This window comes from Rhinolophus sinicus, chromosome 2 (assembly GCF_057876585.1).
Source record: "Rhinolophus sinicus isolate RSI-liver-muscle chromosome 2, RSI-T2T, whole genome shotgun sequence".
Lineage (NCBI taxonomy): Eukaryota > Metazoa > Chordata > Mammalia > Chiroptera > Rhinolophidae > Rhinolophus > Rhinolophus sinicus.
Window position 1 is genome coordinate 49,314,445 of NC_142502.1, and position 19,587 is coordinate 49,334,031.

Consider the following 19,587-nt stretch of genomic DNA (forward strand, 5'->3'; position numbering starts at 1 on the left):
CAACTTCAGCACTATTGACATTATGGGCTGGATCATTCTTTGCTGTAAGGGGTATCCTGTGTGCTCACTGTAGGATGTTGAGCAGCATTCCTGGCTCTGCCCACTAAACGCAGTAGTATCCCCTCCCATGGTTGTGACAACCAAAAAGATCTCCAGCCATTGTCAAATGTCCCCTCAGGGGCAAAACTGTCCCCAGTTGAGAACCACTGCCATAACAGAGCATGCAGTAGCTGATGAATTAAAGGACTTTGGGGTGGATAGCTTAATAAAGGAGAGTGGCAATCCATAATTCTGAAATTCTCAGTTCAAGGGATGGAGAGAAAATCAGGGAATCCATCAGACTTTGCCAAAAGACTCCTTTACCTGTACAGTTGCCAAACGATGAGAGCCAGAGCCCAATCACAAACTTGAACTTCACTCTGTCATTTGGCTCCCAACCAAGCAGAGCTAGTGGTGCTGCAAATGGGGAGGCCATATGGAACTGGTGGAAGCTTCTCCTGAAGGACTTACTACCTCAGGTACTGGGATGGTGCCTACAGACAGCCTTAAACTGTCAGCCTTCTTTTGGAACGGCCTCAACTGAAGAGAGTTTGCCCAAGGTCTTCCCCTCTTCCAGGGTAAGTCCACATCCAACGACTGATGATATAAGGGTACAAGTGCCCTGCTCTCTCACCTCAAATTCTACAACTCTGAAGGGCCATCCCAGCTTTTGAACACTTTGTGGATTCAGCTGAGGCCTTGATTGAGATTGCATTGCAGTCAGAGGCAAGCTGGTAAGTGGGCTCCCCAGAGGAGGGGGGATAGCCCTGATTTATAGCATACGCCAATTTCCATGCAAGCTAGCCCCAGTGTACGACTCATCACAGCCCAAGTTTTCTCTCAGCCCCTTCCTGCTTTCTTCCTTTCTTATCTACAGGCGGTAATCCCGGCCATGCCCTGATCAAACTTCTGTACTCCAATCATGGGCTGTCTCAGAGACTACTTCCAAGAGAACCCACCCTAGAACAAATGGTGACTCGAGGCAGCGGTAGACCCCTAGAAGGGAGAAGAATCTCCCATCATGGAGAGAAAAGAGTTCACTGTTTAAATCATGAAGAGCCTTGTTTATCATACAAAGTTGTTTTCAGTTTATCTTGTAGGTAATGGGGAGACAGTGAAGGGTTTTAAATAGGGTACTAACAAGACTTGATATTTATTTTAGGGAGATTTCTCTGGAAATAAAACACAGAATAAACTGGAGTGGCAAGAGACTGTTGTAACAGTCCAGTTGGGACAGAGACAGTGGGGATACACAGCGAAGCCCACAATAAATTGAGAGGATTTGGTGACTAATTAGATGTGACAGTGGCAAAGAGAGAAAGAAGAGTCAAAGATTAAATTAAGATTACTAAGCAGATTAGTTCATGAACGAGGATATTATTAGGAGGAAGATACATTTTCAACATGTTGAAATTAAGGTCTATATACCCACATGGATCATCCAGGTGGAGCTATTCAGAAGGGATACTCGGTGTACACATATATATATATTTATCATGTATACATATATGTATTATATGTTATATAATATCACATCACTTATTTTCATACCCTGATTATTTCAAAAGAAGGCTGGATAAATACATTATAGCAGGATAGAAATAAATAGATGAAATAAATGGATGAAAAATTGAGGTGAAGAGAATTAAGACAGAGGTGAAGTTAAGACACAACAGGAAAAAGGCAGACCCTAAACAACAACTACAGACAAGTCACCCAATCTGCCCTGAAGTTCCTAGGGGCAAAGCAGAGAGAAACACAATCAAGCACGTTTCATTGAGACCCGCAGTTAAAAGCAAGTTGGTGGCTTTTAACCACCCATTTCTGGGCACTGAGATCTGAGGGGAAACATCTTCCAGGACTAACCAGCAGTTGAATATACAGAAAAGCAGGCTAAGAAGTGAGGTCAATGATGGAGATGGAGAGGTGAAAGTGGGCGGGTGTGGATGGTGGTGATGATTGTAGGCAGGAGAGTGTGTGACATGAGAAAAAAAAGGACCAAAGATAGAACCCTGGGAACATTTTTAGTGAAATTTTTAGAGGAAAGCTGGAGAATCAGGGAAAGAGAAATAGCAGAGAAAAGTAAGCCCTCCAAGGAATCCCAACTGTATGAATTGCAGATATACTTCAATTATTGCATTTTATAATTTCACTGTCTACTTCAACAAGAATAGAAAACTTAGTCTTGAACTATACCGCTAATAGCCTTCAAATGCTTGCCTGAGGGGAAAATGCAGCAATCTCTTATATTTTCAAAAACACAGATACAGGCCACTGTCAAAACATAACCCAAAATGCAAAGGAATATTAGGTTATATCAATGATGTCATGGTTATTATATGACTAAAGTAATGTAATCGGCAGTGGCAGAATGTCTACACAAGACTTTGTAGTTTCTATCTTAACCTTAATTTTAAAGTAAAAATCACAATTTATATTCACTTCAGGAATAATTGAGTCTTCAGAAAAGATATGCATTTTTGAAGAATAAGTCTCTCTCAACATCTTGTCTTAAGAGAATAAAAATTTGTTCAGCTTTTTTTTTTTTTTTTTAAGTTTTTCTTGCAAATCGATTCCTCTTTATATCCTACCAGAACAAAAGAATCACTAGGTTTACCTCTGAGTTAGCTGATGAATGAAATCAGGTAATCTCTGCCCTGAAGAAATTTGAGACCTGCCTGCTCTCTGAGAAGGAAGACGTGAGAAAATCAGTTGGAGAGGTCATTGCAGATGCTGCATTCCTTGAGGGGGAGGAAATGAAATACCATGAAATGCAAACACATAATGTAAATAGAAATTATGGAATTCCCCCTAATTCAAATAATTTCTATGTCTTCAATCACTGGAAATGTCATGGGAAAAAATACACTATATTTTTACATCATTATTTTAAAAGGAAGTAGAAAATAGGAGTAGGCTGTGCATCTTGTATGAGAAAAGAATGAACAGATGTAAAATGGGCAACCATATGAAAAACCCATTGAAGAGAAGTAGATGATTAATACACTATAAACAGGCTGGGACAGCATGATTTATGTCTATCCCAGAATGGAAACTTACGATGCAGAAAATGAGGTTAAAATGAAAAATGTAGGAATCCTGACAACAGAATAAGAGATAATCTATGTTTAAAGTAAGGGCGTAAATTAAAATGAAGAACAAAAATTCTTCTTGTAAAGAATCCAGGAATCTACTGACAAGTGTGGGCGAGTAAGGTGAGCTGGAACTCTTCCTTTGAGAACTTGGGATTTTTTTCGACTCCAAGACAACCTATAGATCTACAATGAAATATGCATTTCTCAGTAAGATGATGATGCTATACTGGTAGCAAAGAAGATTTTACAGAGAGGGTAAGAGCAGGGAATGGAAGCCATTTGTGGTAGACACAGGAATGACGTAGTAGTCACACTCAGATGACGAGCTATTGTGGAAATTAAATAAAGGCAAACTAGAACCATACTTGCTATTTGACAATATTCTAATAATATTAATAATCAAAATGAAAGATGACTTACCAGGTGCCAGACAGGGCTGTAGGTAGGTATTCACTTTGTACAGAGAAGAAACAGGCTTAGAATGGAAGGAGGACAACTGCCAAAGAATAAGATGAATTAACATAGGGCTCGGACTTTTTTTTTTAAGGAGGGCGCAGCTCACAGTGGCCCATACGGGGATTGAACTGGCAACCTTGTTGTGTTATTAGGACCACGCTCTAACCAACTGAGCTAATAGGCCACCCACAAGGCTCAGACTTCTGATATGCTAATGAGGTGAGCACAGTGTGCCTCAAAATTCTACAGTATAATTTAGTTGAGGGCAATTGTGTTTTCCTACACTTAGAAGAAAAGTTATCTCCATTTTCCCTATTCCTACTTCTCAAGATCAAGGCTCCAAGCTTTCTGGAAAAAGTCATAAAACGCTATGAGTTCATTAAGTGAACACTGTGTTAGCACAAACTTTTTTTTTTCAAACCAAAAGCAACATTGGATAGGTATTTTATTTCTTAAATATATTTATGGCTTTTTATATTTCATTTTGGATTTTTTGTAATATACGATTTTATTGAAGTACATATACACAGAAAGTGCACACATAAAAAGTGTACAGTTCAATTAATTTTCACAAAATGAACGCACCTATGTCAAAAATTTTCAGATAATGAAATAGAACATGAACAGATCCCCGGAAGTCCTCCTGTGCCCACCCCTGTCACTAACCTTCTCTGGAGGGTAACAATCATCTTGAATTGTAATACAATAAATTAGTTTTGTCTGTTTTTGAACTTCATATAAATGGAGTCACAAACATTTGCATATTATTGCAAAGAGCTTCTCTCATTCAACATTATATTTATGAAATTCATTTATGTAGTTGCATGTAGTTGTAGTTTGTTCATTCTCATTGATATATAGTATTCCACAATTTATTTATCTATCCTACCATTGATAGGTATTTGTTGGTTCCTTTTTTTTCTTCAATTTTTGATAGGAAAAATGCTGCTATGAATATTTCTACGTATCTTTTTGGCGAATATGTAGAGATCATTTTGGAATTATTCAGATTCATTATCTATATATTTCACTTTGAATGCAATTTTTAAAATATATTATTTTTCTCTTGTCAGTGTGTATTTCTTATTAGATGTTTGGTTAATACTTGTGAACATCCACTTTACCAATTTTATCTTACATTTTTCCCTAACAGTATTTCCAGTAATTGCCTCAAGAAATGGCAAAGTCTTAAGTTCCTTGAACATGTCACTTACTGCAGGTTACAGGAATTCAACAGTAATCAAGTAAGATGCTGTATCTATATTGATAGACTTCTACTGATGGACATATGGCAGACTAGGCTTACAAGCAATGGAAAGTGCTGGATAAAATTTACCTTTTAAAAATCCTCTTAAATGTGTTGACAAGGTCAAAAACTAAAGGGGAGCATGTACAAACTGAGAGCACAGAGGCTGCTTTCATCAGGAGGGAGTGCACTGAACTGGGTGAACAGGTGCTTTGATATGCACCGCTTTCTGAAGCTGCGGGACAGGAGATAAAACCCAGGGCCTGAACAGAGGGTAAAGCTAAGCCCCATAGGGTACAACCTTAGTGGAAGGATGCACTAGAAATAACCCCTATCTCCCAAAGAATTGCAAAGACAATTGCCAATGAGTGGAAGAAGAAAAACAACAAAGTTGTCACAAAAGAAATATCCTCCTACTAGTCCATAAAGCAAGGCTCTCAACAAGTTACAAAGAAATGGAATTAGACCGACCACACAGCTTAGAAACCAACAACAAAATAATAACCAAAAATATCTCATATTTAAAAATACAGACCTATATACTTCTAACTAATCAACTGTTTAAAGAAAAAAATATAACAGAAATTAGACAATATTTAGAATTAAGCAATAGTGAAAATTTGACAAAACTTTTGGTATGCAGCTAACACAATAATTAGAGAGACATAGAATCTTTGTTGCATCTATTAGGAATAAAAAAAAGGATTCGTGAACAAAAAAATTCAACTCAAGGAATTAGAAAAAGAAGAGCAAAATAAATCCAAACAAAGATGGAAGTAAGAAATAGTAAAGATAAAAACTAATTAAACATCAGAAAACAAACTTACAACAGTGAAAATTAACAAATTCAAAAGTTGGTTCTTTGAGATGATTAATTAAATTGACAAACCTCTGGGACGACTGATAAAGAAAAAAGAAGTACAAATAAACAATATTAGGAACGGAAACATAACTACAGACACTATAAACATCATAAAAAGGTATTATGAATGACTTTATGCCAATAAATTTTGAAACTTAAAATAGACAATATATTTTAATAAAAATATTTTTAAAAAGATAAATAAAACAATTCCTAGAAAATTATAACATACCAAAACTGACTCAAGAAAAAAATGAGATATCTGAACCCTTCTAAAGAAATTGACTTAATGATTAAAAATCTTTCTACATGAGAGATAATAATAGGTCCTTCTTTAAAACCTTTACATTTTGCAGTAGAAACCACAGCAGTATCTACCTTTGTTATAAGGGTCTTTATGTAAATTTAAACAGACTAGATATTTGCTGATATTAAGGAATTATCATTCATTTTAGACATGATTCTGGTGTCATGTTTAGAGGTACATTTTTAAGTATTTGTGGATGAAATGATACGCAATCTGGAATTTCCTTTCAAATGATGAAGTACGTATGGGTCACATGAAACAAGACGGGCCCTGGTTGGTTGTTGATGGAGTGGGGTGGTTGGTATAGGAGTTCATTATATCATTCGCTTCATTTTTCATTTGTTTGAAATTTTTTATAACACAATTTTTTTTAAGTCCTCAGGGATGAGAACGATGACTTACATATACTTTATAAATATCCTTCTGATCTAGTCAATTGTTAATTTAAAAAATTAAGAAGTGAATTCAGCACTGCCAACAGATGTGATACAACTTCTTAGAAAATCTGGATACTTCTCATATCCATGTTGTAGGGGAAACACATGGTAGTTTCATCTTTGAAGACACTTTAAGTACTTTTTAAAATACAGTGGGCAGGAAGAAAAATTATGTGTACTGATTGCTAAGACATCATATAGCAAATCATTTTACTGCTGTGAAAAAACCCCCAAAATTCTCCACCCCATCTTCTTGCCAAGACTGATCCTTAAGTCCAAACTCAGCCTCTTCCTAGGATACCAACAATAACAGCAACTTTGTACACAATTCCCTGTCTCAATTTCCCTGCAATGTACCCACTGGAATACATGTCACTCACTTCAGAACAGGGACCTCATTCTATTTACTTTGTGCGCATGGCCCTACCTGGCCCAAACATGGCTCCTGCTCAATAAACAGCATTTCACCAGCGTCTGCCTGCCTGCCTGCCTCACTGGCTTATGGTGAGGATTAAAGTAAAAGCCCTGTACATTGAATGTCTAATTGCACCAGAGCCTCTGCCTCTGGTAGAGTAGAAAGCAGGCAGGTCTCATCTATTGCAAGAGGCTTTTCTGACTGGATGAAAAGAAGTCTCCTTCCTCATTCACTTCATACTACAAGCAAATGGAGTGTTTCTTTGTTTCTTCATTCACTAGCTGGGCCTCCCCAACATGGGGTGGAGAGGCTAGACCCAGAGGGCAAAGCCCTGGCTTGCCACCGGTCTCACTGGTCACCCTGATCACACCATGGCTATCTCTTAGGGGACACATTACTCAGAGCATATTCAGTCACTTCAGTTCATTCAGAAGGGGCGTGGAGTGAGGTCCTGGGAGGGAGCTACACCATGTCTAAAGGGCACAAAATAATGGGGATATTTCTGTGTGGCCTCATCCAATGTAAGGTATCTTCTTAAGTACTAGATCAAACACTAGCTGGAAATACTGTAAATCTCAACCCCCTTATCCCTTTGCTCTTGACTAACTGTCGTAAAAGGAGTTTGAACTTTTTTTGTTTTGTTTTTAAATTTCTGCTTCTTTTGCCCTTCCACAGTCAAGACAAAACAAAATAATAGATTATTATGCTTCACAGGCGCATGGAATAATTTTAGTCAAATTTGAAATTGGTGTTTTTAATACGTCAGTTTGTCATTTTAAATTCATTTCTCTGTGCAGATCAAGAAACAAAAGAGGTTTTTGGAGTGAATCCTAAAGCTACTGAATAACCAGTAATACTGGGTAGATTTTTAAAAAGTCACAGTAGTACTAGACTTATTGGGGGATCCCGTCATAAGTTATGTAAACATCTAACCACTATGCTGTGCACCTGAAATTAATATAATATTGAATGCCAACTATAATTGAAAAAAATTAAAAAACCACAATTGAGAGGTGGTCTACATTTCCTGTTTTTTAGCTGTTCAGATAAATTTTTATGACTTTTACTTTGTCTGGCAGACCTTTGTTTTCTTCTACCTGGCACAAATAGGATCAATTCAAGAGTTTAACAGCCAGGAACAGCTGAAAGATAATTTTACATTTTAATATATTTAAGTCCCTAGGTCCACTTCTTTCCTTCCTGCAACTGTGACAGCTCCATTGCTCCTTTGTCACTCTGGATACATTCTCCTATCCCTCCTGGAACACAGGTGTACAATTTCGTCAACCCTGGTCCACGGGAACCAACAATGCATCCTTATAGCTCAGAAATGGCATTATAGCCTCCCGAGAAGACATCGCTACTCTAGTAGCAAAGATCCATTTACTCCTTAAACCAATAATCCCAAATTCATGAGGAGATGACTGTACCATATATACTTTATAAAATTTACCTACCAGTAGGAGATATCTTATAGGGAATGTGCCATAGGGCTATATACATGTTGACAAGTTGTTTTCTTTTACTCAGTAGGGAATTGGTGTTCCTTGAAGAAGTGGAGACAGAGGCAACTCTCCTACTACCCCTTTCCAACCATCCTTGCTTTCTAGGTCTCCTTTGTCAGGTTTGTCAGCTAGAGAATTGTTACTTGCTGTCTACATACTTGGCAACCAGATCTGACCCATTTGTGAGTGTGCCTCTTAGATGCAGGGGAAACAGGAGCCAGTCATGCTAAGATGAGTTGTTTTGGTTCCCATTTCCACTATGGGTTGGCTCATTTGTGTTTTCTTCCCTCAATCATTCATTTTGGTTAGTGAACAGGTCACACAATGAAGAAATTCATATGACCTGAAATGGTACGTGTGTGTGGTGTGTGTCAGTGTTATTTAGGTAATTTAAAAAATAAAACATATTTGAAAGATAAACTGGCAAGAACTTGGAAGCAATGTCCTGTAAGTAACTAGGCTTCCTATTGCGTTAAACATTGATTACAATTACATACTTGTTGGTGGCCAACTGAATTCAAAAGCAAAACATGCATAAAACAGACTAATAGAATCCTTTCTCAGATTCTGGAGAACAGCTTGCGGTCGTTCTGTTTCATCAAAGGAAACCTGGCTCTGTTGCAAGAATGGCTTGCTCACTCAGCTGATGAATTAGTTGTATTAATGTGCCAGAAACAAAACAACAATCGGAGGATGATTTCTATAACACTTGATGTTTCATCCAAATGTGATTAACACAGCGAAGAATTTTTGCCCTTGCTACTGTGAAATAACTCAGAGCCATAGGTTAAGTTCATGAGAGCTAATCTTTTGTGCACATTTGAAGAAAGGTGTCAGTGATTTTCCTTCCTTTCCGCATAGTAGTTTTTGAGAGAGCCATAAATAACCCTCTTGTTTTTTCATTTTGAAGATTTTTTTTAGTAAGGATCAGAGACTGAATCTGCTAGATAAGACATTAATTTGGGGATGTAGGGTACTCTTTAAAACTGTAGTGTAACAGGTCAGAACTTATTAACATAGCCTTGCCTTTATCTATGCTTTGGGAAGCAGTAGAGGATTGTGGTGAAATATGCATCCGTGGGCATCAGAATGATTGCCTCTGTCGCTTTAGGTTTCGTGGGAACTGAAGCTATTTGCTGGAGACCTTTCTATGAGAAGCTCAATGAAATAATTTAAGTAAAGCTCCTGGCACAAAGTACTCAACAAGTGGTAGATATTCCTATGAGCTGCTTAACTATTCAATGGCTATAATAATTATGCATTAGGTGATAATGAAGATTATGCACCAAGTCAGAGGAAATAGTAAGAATTTATCTTATTTGAATTAGTGTTAAGTCAAAGTGTTAATACACGGATTTTCTCCATAATTCACACTGCCTTATCCATGTGTACATAGTAATTATTTTTTTTAAAAAAGCACCTACCACATTTAGTTCTGAGACAGCTGAAGTACAAGAAGCTTTCTGATTGCATAATTATTTGAATACAATAAGCTGACTCAGAAAGTGGCAAAACAACTAGTGTTCGGGTACATAATTTGGGTAGACAACAAAATTTCTATTTTAAATATCTTAATCCTTTACACTTCAGTTTCTTTACCAGCCAGGGTTTGAGATGGAGGGAGTAAGGGAAGGCAATCATTTGCCCTTTCCTGCTTCTCCACTAAGTGGTGGAGCCAGGATTAAAATATGAATCATTTAGCCACCAAAGTACGTGCACTTAACTGCTATGCTGCATTCCAAGTCAGGGATAAAGACAGAGAAGCAGTGTCGTACAGGGGCAAAAAGTCTGGGCTCTGGGAATCTACGGCTTCAGTTTGAACCCAGCTCTGCCAGCAAATTACTTAATATTTCTGTGTCTGAGCTTCCTTATCCAGAAAGTGCGGATGGAAACAATGCTTGCCCATAAATTCATGGGAGGATTAAATACCTTGATGCATGCAATCTGCTTAGAACAGTGCCTGGCCTATTATAAGCCATTGTTACCTGTTCTTTGCCTTGATGGACATATGGGAAACAGCCTAAGGTTCTGTTTTTTTCTGCATTTATTTATTAGATCTCAGGGACCTTGTCTCATTTGCAACACATTTTTTACTTTGTCCTAAAAACCTGAAGGTGTACCTTTTATCTCTTATGCACTGACTGCTTCAAACACTGCTCATAGATTTTTTTTTGTTCTTCTTCTATTTCATAGGGATTTATTGGGATTGAAGGAGATATTTCTAAATCAAGTTAAATTCAGGACTGTACGTTTTAAGCTATTTATCTTTGTGGCAACGGTTCCAAGATCACTAAGCTTTAAAAAAATGGGTTATAGGAACTGTTTTGTAAGCTACTAAGAACTATAAAATTGTAAGGTAAGCTCTGACCCAGGGAAGATGCCTCTGAAATCCTCATTTAAGGCAAAAATTAAAGATGATTAAAATTACTCTTGAGCATCTCTTGGAGTACAGAACAGTTCTGTTTTTCAGTAAATCCACTATCATCACTTTTTTCTCCAGCTTTGGGACAGGTCACATTTCTTCTGTTGAACACCAGATGAACTAATTGGCTTATATTTTGTGTGATAAAACATTTGCAGCATAAATGAAGCAGTTTATATATATACTGTCTCATTTACTCCTCACAGTGACCTTATGAAGTATTCGTATTCCTTTGTTACCTGTGAAGGACTGAGGCCAAGCAAAGCAAAGCAAAGCAAATGACTTGCCCATGGTCACCAACAGGTGGACTGTGGAGCAGAATTTTGACCTTGACACTGAAGCCCCTATGTTCCCTCTGCAGCATGTTCCCTCTGCCTAGAATCCCTTTTGTATGGCACTTAAGGATACGAATTCTCCTTCACTCTGCTCAACACTGCTCAGCATCTATTAGAAGAAACGTTGAGTTTAGAGCTCCTCAATTTGACTTGACTACAGTGGAGGTGGAGGCAGTCCAAAGAGGACGAAGGAGCCCATTTGAAAGAAGTCCCAGGAGAGATTCCGTTGAAGAGTGGAAAGATTTAGAGAGGGACACAAAGGACTTTACTGACTCCATTGCATTTTAGAGCCATAAATAAGTTATGTCGGGACACCAGGAAGAACCAGCCCTGTGGTTGTGTGGCGTGCTTGCTGCCCTCCTTGAACAAAGGCTGGATGAGGGCCTCCCAGATTCTTTTCCATCTCAGGGTTCTAGGAATCCACCCAGGACATGGCTCATAAACGTAACAAAGCCAGAGAGGTTCCCCTGAGGCTAGAGATACCACTCAGCTGATTCCTGGAATGCCTCTCTAAAGGGGGGGCAGATGTTACTGTGTTCCTATCACTTAATGATGGGGAATGAGGCCCAGACACCCAAATCACAGGAAAAGTAACTGTTCAACAGGCAGTTTTGCTGGATGGTATCCTCAAGGGTGCTGGCTTTCCATATGCGTTTTCCATGCAGGGCGCCAAGGACTCTCAGGAAGAGGGTCCACGGCTACCCTCTGGCCTGCAGGGAGTGTGGAGTGCACTTGGGACCTCGCATCCATGGTGGGTAACCAGGGTATAATCATGGGAATGTTCCTGATGGTTGGTGCCACCAACTGTGGCCGCCAAGAGCAGTCCACCACCTCTGTACAAATAAGCCTGTGAAAGAAACCAATTTACTCAGATTGCTGGTCCACAATAAAAACAGGATCCTTTCTTGTAGCTTTGCTTTCTTCATGACTCTTTTTCTTTGCATTGCCTTTTTTCTGATTATACATACAGTATAGTTAATACAAAAAAGGGGGGGGGGGAAACAGAGCCATGTACAAAATAAGATAAACAACGCTTTTTCCTTACAAAACTCAGATATATAATAGTCTGTGAGCTAAGGATTTCATTTGCATCATCTCACTTACTGAAAGCAATCCTGGACAGGAAATATTTGACACTTTCTCCAGGTGCAATCCAGTGTGGCACTTTTAAGGAGTCGGATATTTTCTTTTCCTTTTCCTGTAAAAAAAAACAAAAAAAAACAAATGCTACTGAACATCAAAATCTGCTGTATTATCTTATCATCTTAATTACAGCTTCGGAGGTATGGTTAATATTAAAACCTTAGAAGACCTAACAAAATTAACATGGATGATAAACCTCTAGGTCAGTAAGACCCCTCTGGGCTCTGCTAATCTGAAAACTCAACAGTGGCCCACCACACTCCCTCACCAGACCAATGGCAAAATTATCAGTCTAGTTAAAGAACTGTTTTGAGTTTGTGCTTTAGTGGCACTTATTTTGATTACCTTCTGTAAAAGTCTACTATTCTTTTAAGATCTGAGATTTTCAGTCTTGTGACTGTTCAAGAGGATGCTAATACAAACATTCTACTAAGCTTTATGAAAGGTATAACACAAAAAGCCAACACATCTGAACAATAACGTTTTCACCTACAATTTCTGAATAGAATTGTGTTTGGAATATAGCATAACATTGAAAAATAATCAATCAAAACTGTAAAATCTTTACAGAGGAATCCTCATTTCAGTCCTGTTTTCTCTTCACTTTAGTTAGTTTGCATTTATATTTTTTAGCAACTTTCCATTGCTTTACTAACTCTGAACATTAATTCTCCCCTCTGGACTTCAGACACAAATTGTGATTTAAAAATCTTCTAGGGCTACTGGATTTTAAAATGTGATTCCTTAATTAAAATCTTAGCAAAAACAAGCCCTAACAGAGGGTTCACTATTGTGAGACACTTTTACATAAAATACTTTTCTGTTTGCATTACGCCTCAATTCCAACTATTACCTATAACGGAGAAAATCAGACATGTCCCATTCACTATTCCCATACATTAAAGCAACCATATCAAGTCATTCAAATCAGGTTTAAAAATAGGCGATCTGGGCAGAATCTATTCAAAGCCTACGCAGTCTGTTTTCTTTCCTGAGTATATTTTCCCCTGGAAATTGGGTTTTGGAATGAGCTGCCAACCTCAAACCATTGCCATGCCCTGGCAATGAACCGTGGAACTGTGGTGAGGGCTATGGGACACAGCCCATTTGTGCCCACAACTGTGCCTGGCACAAGACGATACTTTAGAAATAGTTGTTGAATGAATAAATTTGCAGCTGATGCAGTGATTTGAGGAGCACAGAGAGAGATGGGCAGCTCTGGTGTCTGCCCCGTACCATGAGCCAAGCCATGAAAACCTTCAGCTCTTCCCAGGTTCCATGGATGGCAGGGCTACTCCAGGCATTTGGTTCTTGGCCTCAAGTTGGCTGTGGTTGAGTTTTTTGCCAGAGTGAGGCCCCTGCACAAATGCTGACTTGGACCTCAAAGGCTGAACTTCATGTATTTTTTTAAGAACCTCTATGACACAAAGCAGTGAAATAGCTGTTAGATAGTAATCAGCTCTCTATCCAATTTTCTGAGAGAACAATTGCTTATATGGCCCAGACAATAACATTTGTGTTCCAGTTACAGCTATTCATGTGGCAAGACCCTCTTTACAGGATGTGCAGAATATTCTTTGAATGGTTATAATATTATAAAAAGACTTTAATCGTGCACTTGCATATATTTGAATTTCATCATTTGGTAAGTGAACATTTAAATAATTTCTTTATTATTATTTATTCTTCATTTATAGTCTATGTCATACATAATTATCATTTTCTCCACTTTTATTTACTCTACAATGTTTTTTTCTTTTTGACAAGGTGGCATAGGATTATTTCACACTCAAGTTCTTGCTCATTTGTTCATAGATCAGTGCTTATCTTTCTTTCTTTTTTTTTTATCATCTCACACTGACTTAGGCAAATGGAGAGTAATCCTTCAACCATTTGCTTTAATTGCTTATCTTTCTTTAATCAGGTCCATAATAATATTGTCTAGATATAACTGTAATTTCTTACCAGTTTTATTTACTGTTTGAAAAGGAGCTATTGTTTAACTACATACAACATTTCTTGGAGTTAGGTCTTGTTCAGAACAAAACTTATGTAAAAATAATGATGGCATACTTTTGACGGTGTAAAAATTCATGTATTATTGCTTCCAAAATATTCAATATTCTAGCCCACTAAATCTTTTGCCTCCTGTACTATATAAGAATCTATCTTGGGATAAGGAATGAAACTTTGAAAATTGCCTGGGCCTCACAGGGACACGCAGAAGTTCATGGTTCATTTTGCAGGAAATACCACAAGAAATGGATGTTCAGAAGCAGTAAAATTCTAACCCAACCAGAGGCTCCCAGATGTCAGTGTTCACTAAACTCATAAGAATCTTGAATGCCTCAGAGATGCCCCAATCTACTCCAAGCAGGAATTCCTGCTATTAAACAGAGAGACGAAGGGCTCCTGGGTGGATAAAGGTGCAGACTTCTACAAGATGTGACTTTCTTCTAAAAGCTGGTTGCTCTCAAATTTCTCAAGGCATTGATTGACTCCAGGAGTATGTTCAAATGGAGAAGACTCGCAAAGCTCTGGGAACGCTAAGACTAAAGCCAAAAACAAACTAAAGAACCACCTAAACACCCCACCGTGTGCTTGTTTCCGGCAGCAATGGAAATGAATGAGGTGTTTCCTGGGTAGTGATGGACATCTAGTCAAGATGGCCTGTTTTGCTGGACGGCATCTCAGAAAGTTTCCTGTTCCCCTGGTCAAACCCTCCACCCAGGTCCTGCTGCCCTAAGGCCTGCTAGGTTTCTAGCCACCTAAAAACATTGCCATTTTCAGTTCTGGAAACAGCTCTGACCGCCTTGACTCTGACATGTGCACAAAGAAGAGAAGCTTGAGGACTTTCTATGAAAAGATGGAAGGAGAGTAAGGAGACATAGTCTAGACAACGCTAAGAAGTGCTTCGATCTAAAGCTGTGTCATGGACTTGGTATTTATATGGGAGAAATGTTCAGCTTCTAAGACAAAAAAGAAAAAAGAAAAGAAGGATAAAACAACAACAACAACAAAGGAAAAGTGAAAAGGATAGATGGAGTGTGAGAGCAAAAGAATTAGGAATAAATTTAGCCAAGGAAGCACAAGATTTATACAAAACATTGCTGAAAGAAATTAAAGAAGACCTAAAGAAAGGACAGAAATCCCATGTTCGTGTATTGGAAGACTTAATGTTAAGATAGTGGTACTACCCAAAGTGATGCACAGATTCATTATAATCCCAATCAAAATCCCAATGACCTTTTTTGCAGAAATGGAAAAGATAATCATAAAATTCATGTGCAATATCAAGGGAACCCAAATAGCCCAAGCATATTTTAATGTATGGCACTCATGAAAAAGGAAAAACAAAGTGGGTGACCCACACTTCCTGATTTCAAAAGTTACCAGAAAAAAAAAAAATTAGTAGTAATCAAAACAGTGTGTGGTACTGACATAAAAATGGAATAGAATTGAGAATCCAGAAATAAACCCGTATGTCTATGATCACTTGATTTTGCCAAGTCCACTCAATGAGAAGAGAATATACTCTATGAGAAATAATGCTAGGATAACTGGATATCGACATGCAAAACAATGAAGTTGGACCCCTAATTTACAACATATGCAAAAATGTACTAAAAATGAATCAACAACGTAAATATAAGAGTTAAAACCATAACACTCTTAGAAGAAAACATAGGGGTAAATCCTCATGACCTTGGATTTAGCAACTGATTCTTAGATATGACCCCAAAAGCAAAAGCAACAAAAGAAAAACACAGATACATTAGACTTCACCAAAATTAAAATATAATATCATGAAAGTGAAAAGACAACACACAGAATGGGAGAGAATATTTGAAAATCATATATATCTGACAGGCATCATCCAGTATCCGGAATATATAATGAACTCTTACAACTCAACAACAAAAAGACAAACCAGTTTAAAAATAAACAAAGGACTTAAATAGACCTTTTCTAACGAAGGTACACAAATGGCCAACAAACACGTGAAAAGATGTTCAACATCATTAGTCACTGGGAGATGCAAATCAAAACAACAAGATACCACTTCATACCCACTAAGAAAGCTATAATTTTTTTTATGAAACAGAAAATAACCAGCTTTGTCAAGGATGTGGAGAAATAGAAACCCTTGTACTTTGCTGGCAAGAATGTAAAATGGTACAGCTGCTATAGAAAACAGTTTGGCAGTTCCTCAAAAAGTTAAACATAGGATTACCATACGACCCAGGAATTCCTTTCCTGGGTGTATACTCAAAAGAACTGAAAACAGATATTCAAACAAAAACTTATACACAGATGTTCCTAACAGCACTGTTCACAATAGTCAAAAGGTGGAAATAACCTAAGTGTTCATCAGATGGTGACTGGATAAACAAATTGTGGCATATCCATTCAATGGAACATTATTCTGCCATAAAAAGGAATGACGTACTGATACATGCTACAACATGGATTAACCTCAAAAACATTATGCAAAGTGAAAGAAAACAGACACGCAGGTCACATACTGTATGAATCCATTTGTAGGAAATATTCAGAATAGGTAAAACCACAGAGACAGAAGGCAGATTAGTGGTTGCCAGGGGCTGGGAGAAGGGAAAAATGGGGAGTGACTGCTTTATGGGTATGGGTACCCATTTCTTTGGGGGTATGAAAATATTTTGGAATTTGATAGAAGTGGTGGTTGTGCAACATTGTGAATGTGCTAACTGCCACTGGTTGTGCACTTTAAAATGGTTAATTTTATGTTTTGGGTATCTTACCTCAATTTTAAAAGGATAATGAGACAGTGACGTAGAATACACTGCAGCCTTTGACAATGATTTTGTAAATGTACATTTGATGACAGATATTTTCATAGTCTTCATTAAGTGATAAATCACATTATAAATTAAATGTTAAAATTAAAAATTATATAAATTTTAAAAAAGCAGAATGGGATGAGGAAACAAAAGAGCAAAGAAACACAGAGAGAAAAATGGGCAGGGAAAGTGAGAGAGGGATGGAGAGAAAAGAAGGAGGAGGAAAAAGAGAATGAGAAAACAATCGAGGAGAAAAGAAATATGAGAGCAAGAGCAAAAAATGTAAAGTTGGGTAATACCAAGTGTGAGTGCGGGCTGTGCAGAAAGGAGCACTCTCCTACACGGCTGGCAGGAGTGTAAGCTGCCACAGCCACTTTGGAGAATAATTTGTCAGTAGTTAATAAAATGGCATACTCAGTAATGCTCAGCATGGAGACTATAGTTAATACTACTGCATTGCGTATTTGAAAGTTGCTAAGAGAGTAGATGTTAAAAGTCCTCATCACAAGAAAAAAAATTTTGTAACTATTTATGGTGAGGAAAGTTAACTAGATTTATTGTAGTGATCATTGCACAATATATACAAATATTAAATGATTATAAAACTAATATAAGGTTATATGTCAATTATACCTCAACATAAAAAATAAAATGGATATTCTCAGAGTTCCACTTCTGGTGTCTACCTTAGGGAGACCATCACATACGTGCCCAAGAAATCATGCACACAGCATTTGCTTGCAATATCAAAATATCGGAAACAACCTAAATAGTTAGGGATGGATAGATTGTAATTATACTAATAATATAATAACATTTGCAGTAGTTTAAAAAATGATTATATGTATGTTCATGTATATGAAAAGAGAAATGACCTCCAAGTTATTGCGTTGCCTGAAAAAGATAGCTGACAAATGCAGCTTGATGCTACACAATATACATCAGTGTATGACATTATATGTATAATAAAAAATGAGAGCTGTAGAGAAAGAGAAGTATAGGGAATTATACAGGGCTTTAAAAATGAAAGAAGCATGGGAGAATGAAGGAAAAGGAAGGAAAGGAGAGAGGAACAGAGGAAGGAAGAAGGCCAGGTTGGATTCATATCTGGAAGTAGGGGCAATTAACAAGCAAGCAGGTAAACTTCAAGGGTTGAGGCTGGAGGAGGAGCAAGTTGATACCAAGGGAAAGGAAAAAGGAAGACCTCGCAAGCCTCAAATTAAAGCTTCCCCAAGATAAGTGGATTAAATGAGACCTGGTTTGCACTTAACCTGCTCCTAATTCTTCACCATAAGTATTCCTCACATGGCAGTTGCAATTCGAGTTGGGCCAACTGAGTTGATTGTGTTTTTGTCCAGTCACAGAGGTTTAGTCAAGAGTGTATCCCAAAGGACCTAGAGGGATGAAGGCTCTGGATCACGGACACACAATCTTTGAAGCAGAAATGCAGCTAGAAGTCCCAGGAAGCCCTACACCTAGGGCTGATCTGTCAGGCACCATGCCATTAGAGTTTTTGTCTCATGGGGACTCTGCAATGACGATCAAGGCAGGGACATGTATATGAAGGAATTAAGAAAGAGAAAAATCAGAATGCAACAGGACAGCAATATTTAACACAAAATTTATCAAAGAAGGGACTATACTGCATGTACTAACATGATGAACAACTGAACACGTACAAGCTGTATTAGTTACCACCAACTTACTGACTTAAAATAGCACTCATTTATTACCTCACAATTTTGGTGAGTCAGGAGTCCAGGCACGGCTTAATCGGGTCCTTTGCTTAAGGTTTCAAAAACCCGCAATTAAGGGGTCCTCTGGTCTGCATTCTCGTCTGGAGGCTTGACTGGGGAAGAATCCATTTCCAAAGTCACTTAGATGGTTGACAGAATTCATTTCCCCGTGTTTGTAGGACTGAGGGCCTTGGCTTCTTGCTGGCTGTTAGCTGGAGGCTGTTTTCAGCTCTTAGAGGCTACCTACAGCTCCTTGCCAGGTGGACTTCCCCAACATGGCCACTGACTTCATCAAGCCCAAAAGGATAGTCTAGACTGTCTGCTAGCAAGACAGTCTTTTGTAATGTAATGTCATCACAGGCGTGACATCCGTCACCTGTGCTATATTTCTTGTTTACAAGCACATCACAGATCCCAACTGCACTCAAGGGGAGGGGATCCCACAAAGGTGTGAACTCCAGGAGGTGATGGAAATCATGCCGCCACCCGTAGAGTCTGTCGGTCACACAAGCATATGTTTGTTGCTTCTGAGTTTCTTAATTAAAAGTAACCGTGAATACAATCCTTTAAAAATTGTAATATATGTAATGTACATCCTAAATAAAAAGTAAAATTTAAACCTAGAGTACATCTAACATCAAAGCTCATGACTCCTCGCTTCCCTAGCCACATTTCTAAGTAGTATGTATATACCATGAACTAGATCCACTTCAAACTGCATTTCTAACATTTCAGAGTAAATCTCTAGAATGAAGAGTAAGAGCAAAGG

At 38.0% G+C, this 19,587-nt stretch overlaps 1 long non-coding RNA gene across 4 annotated transcripts in view; it reads right to left on the reverse strand.

Annotated features, from left to right (window-relative positions):
• LOC109449098 (uncharacterized) overlaps positions 1–19,587 on the reverse strand; it is a 133,212-nt gene that overhangs the window by 71,263 nt on the left and 42,362 nt on the right. For 2 of the 4 annotated variants that reach the window (XR_012496698.2, XR_016020214.1), the window contains exon 3: positions 12,224–12,317. The exons of 1 other annotated variant lie outside the window; for it this stretch is intronic. This is a non-coding gene — a long non-coding RNA (uncharacterized LOC109449098). Of the gene's footprint in view, positions 1–12,223; positions 12,318–18,815; positions 18,932–19,587 lie in introns of all 4 variants that reach the window. One more of the 4 variants, XR_016020215.1, reaches the window with a different exon arrangement.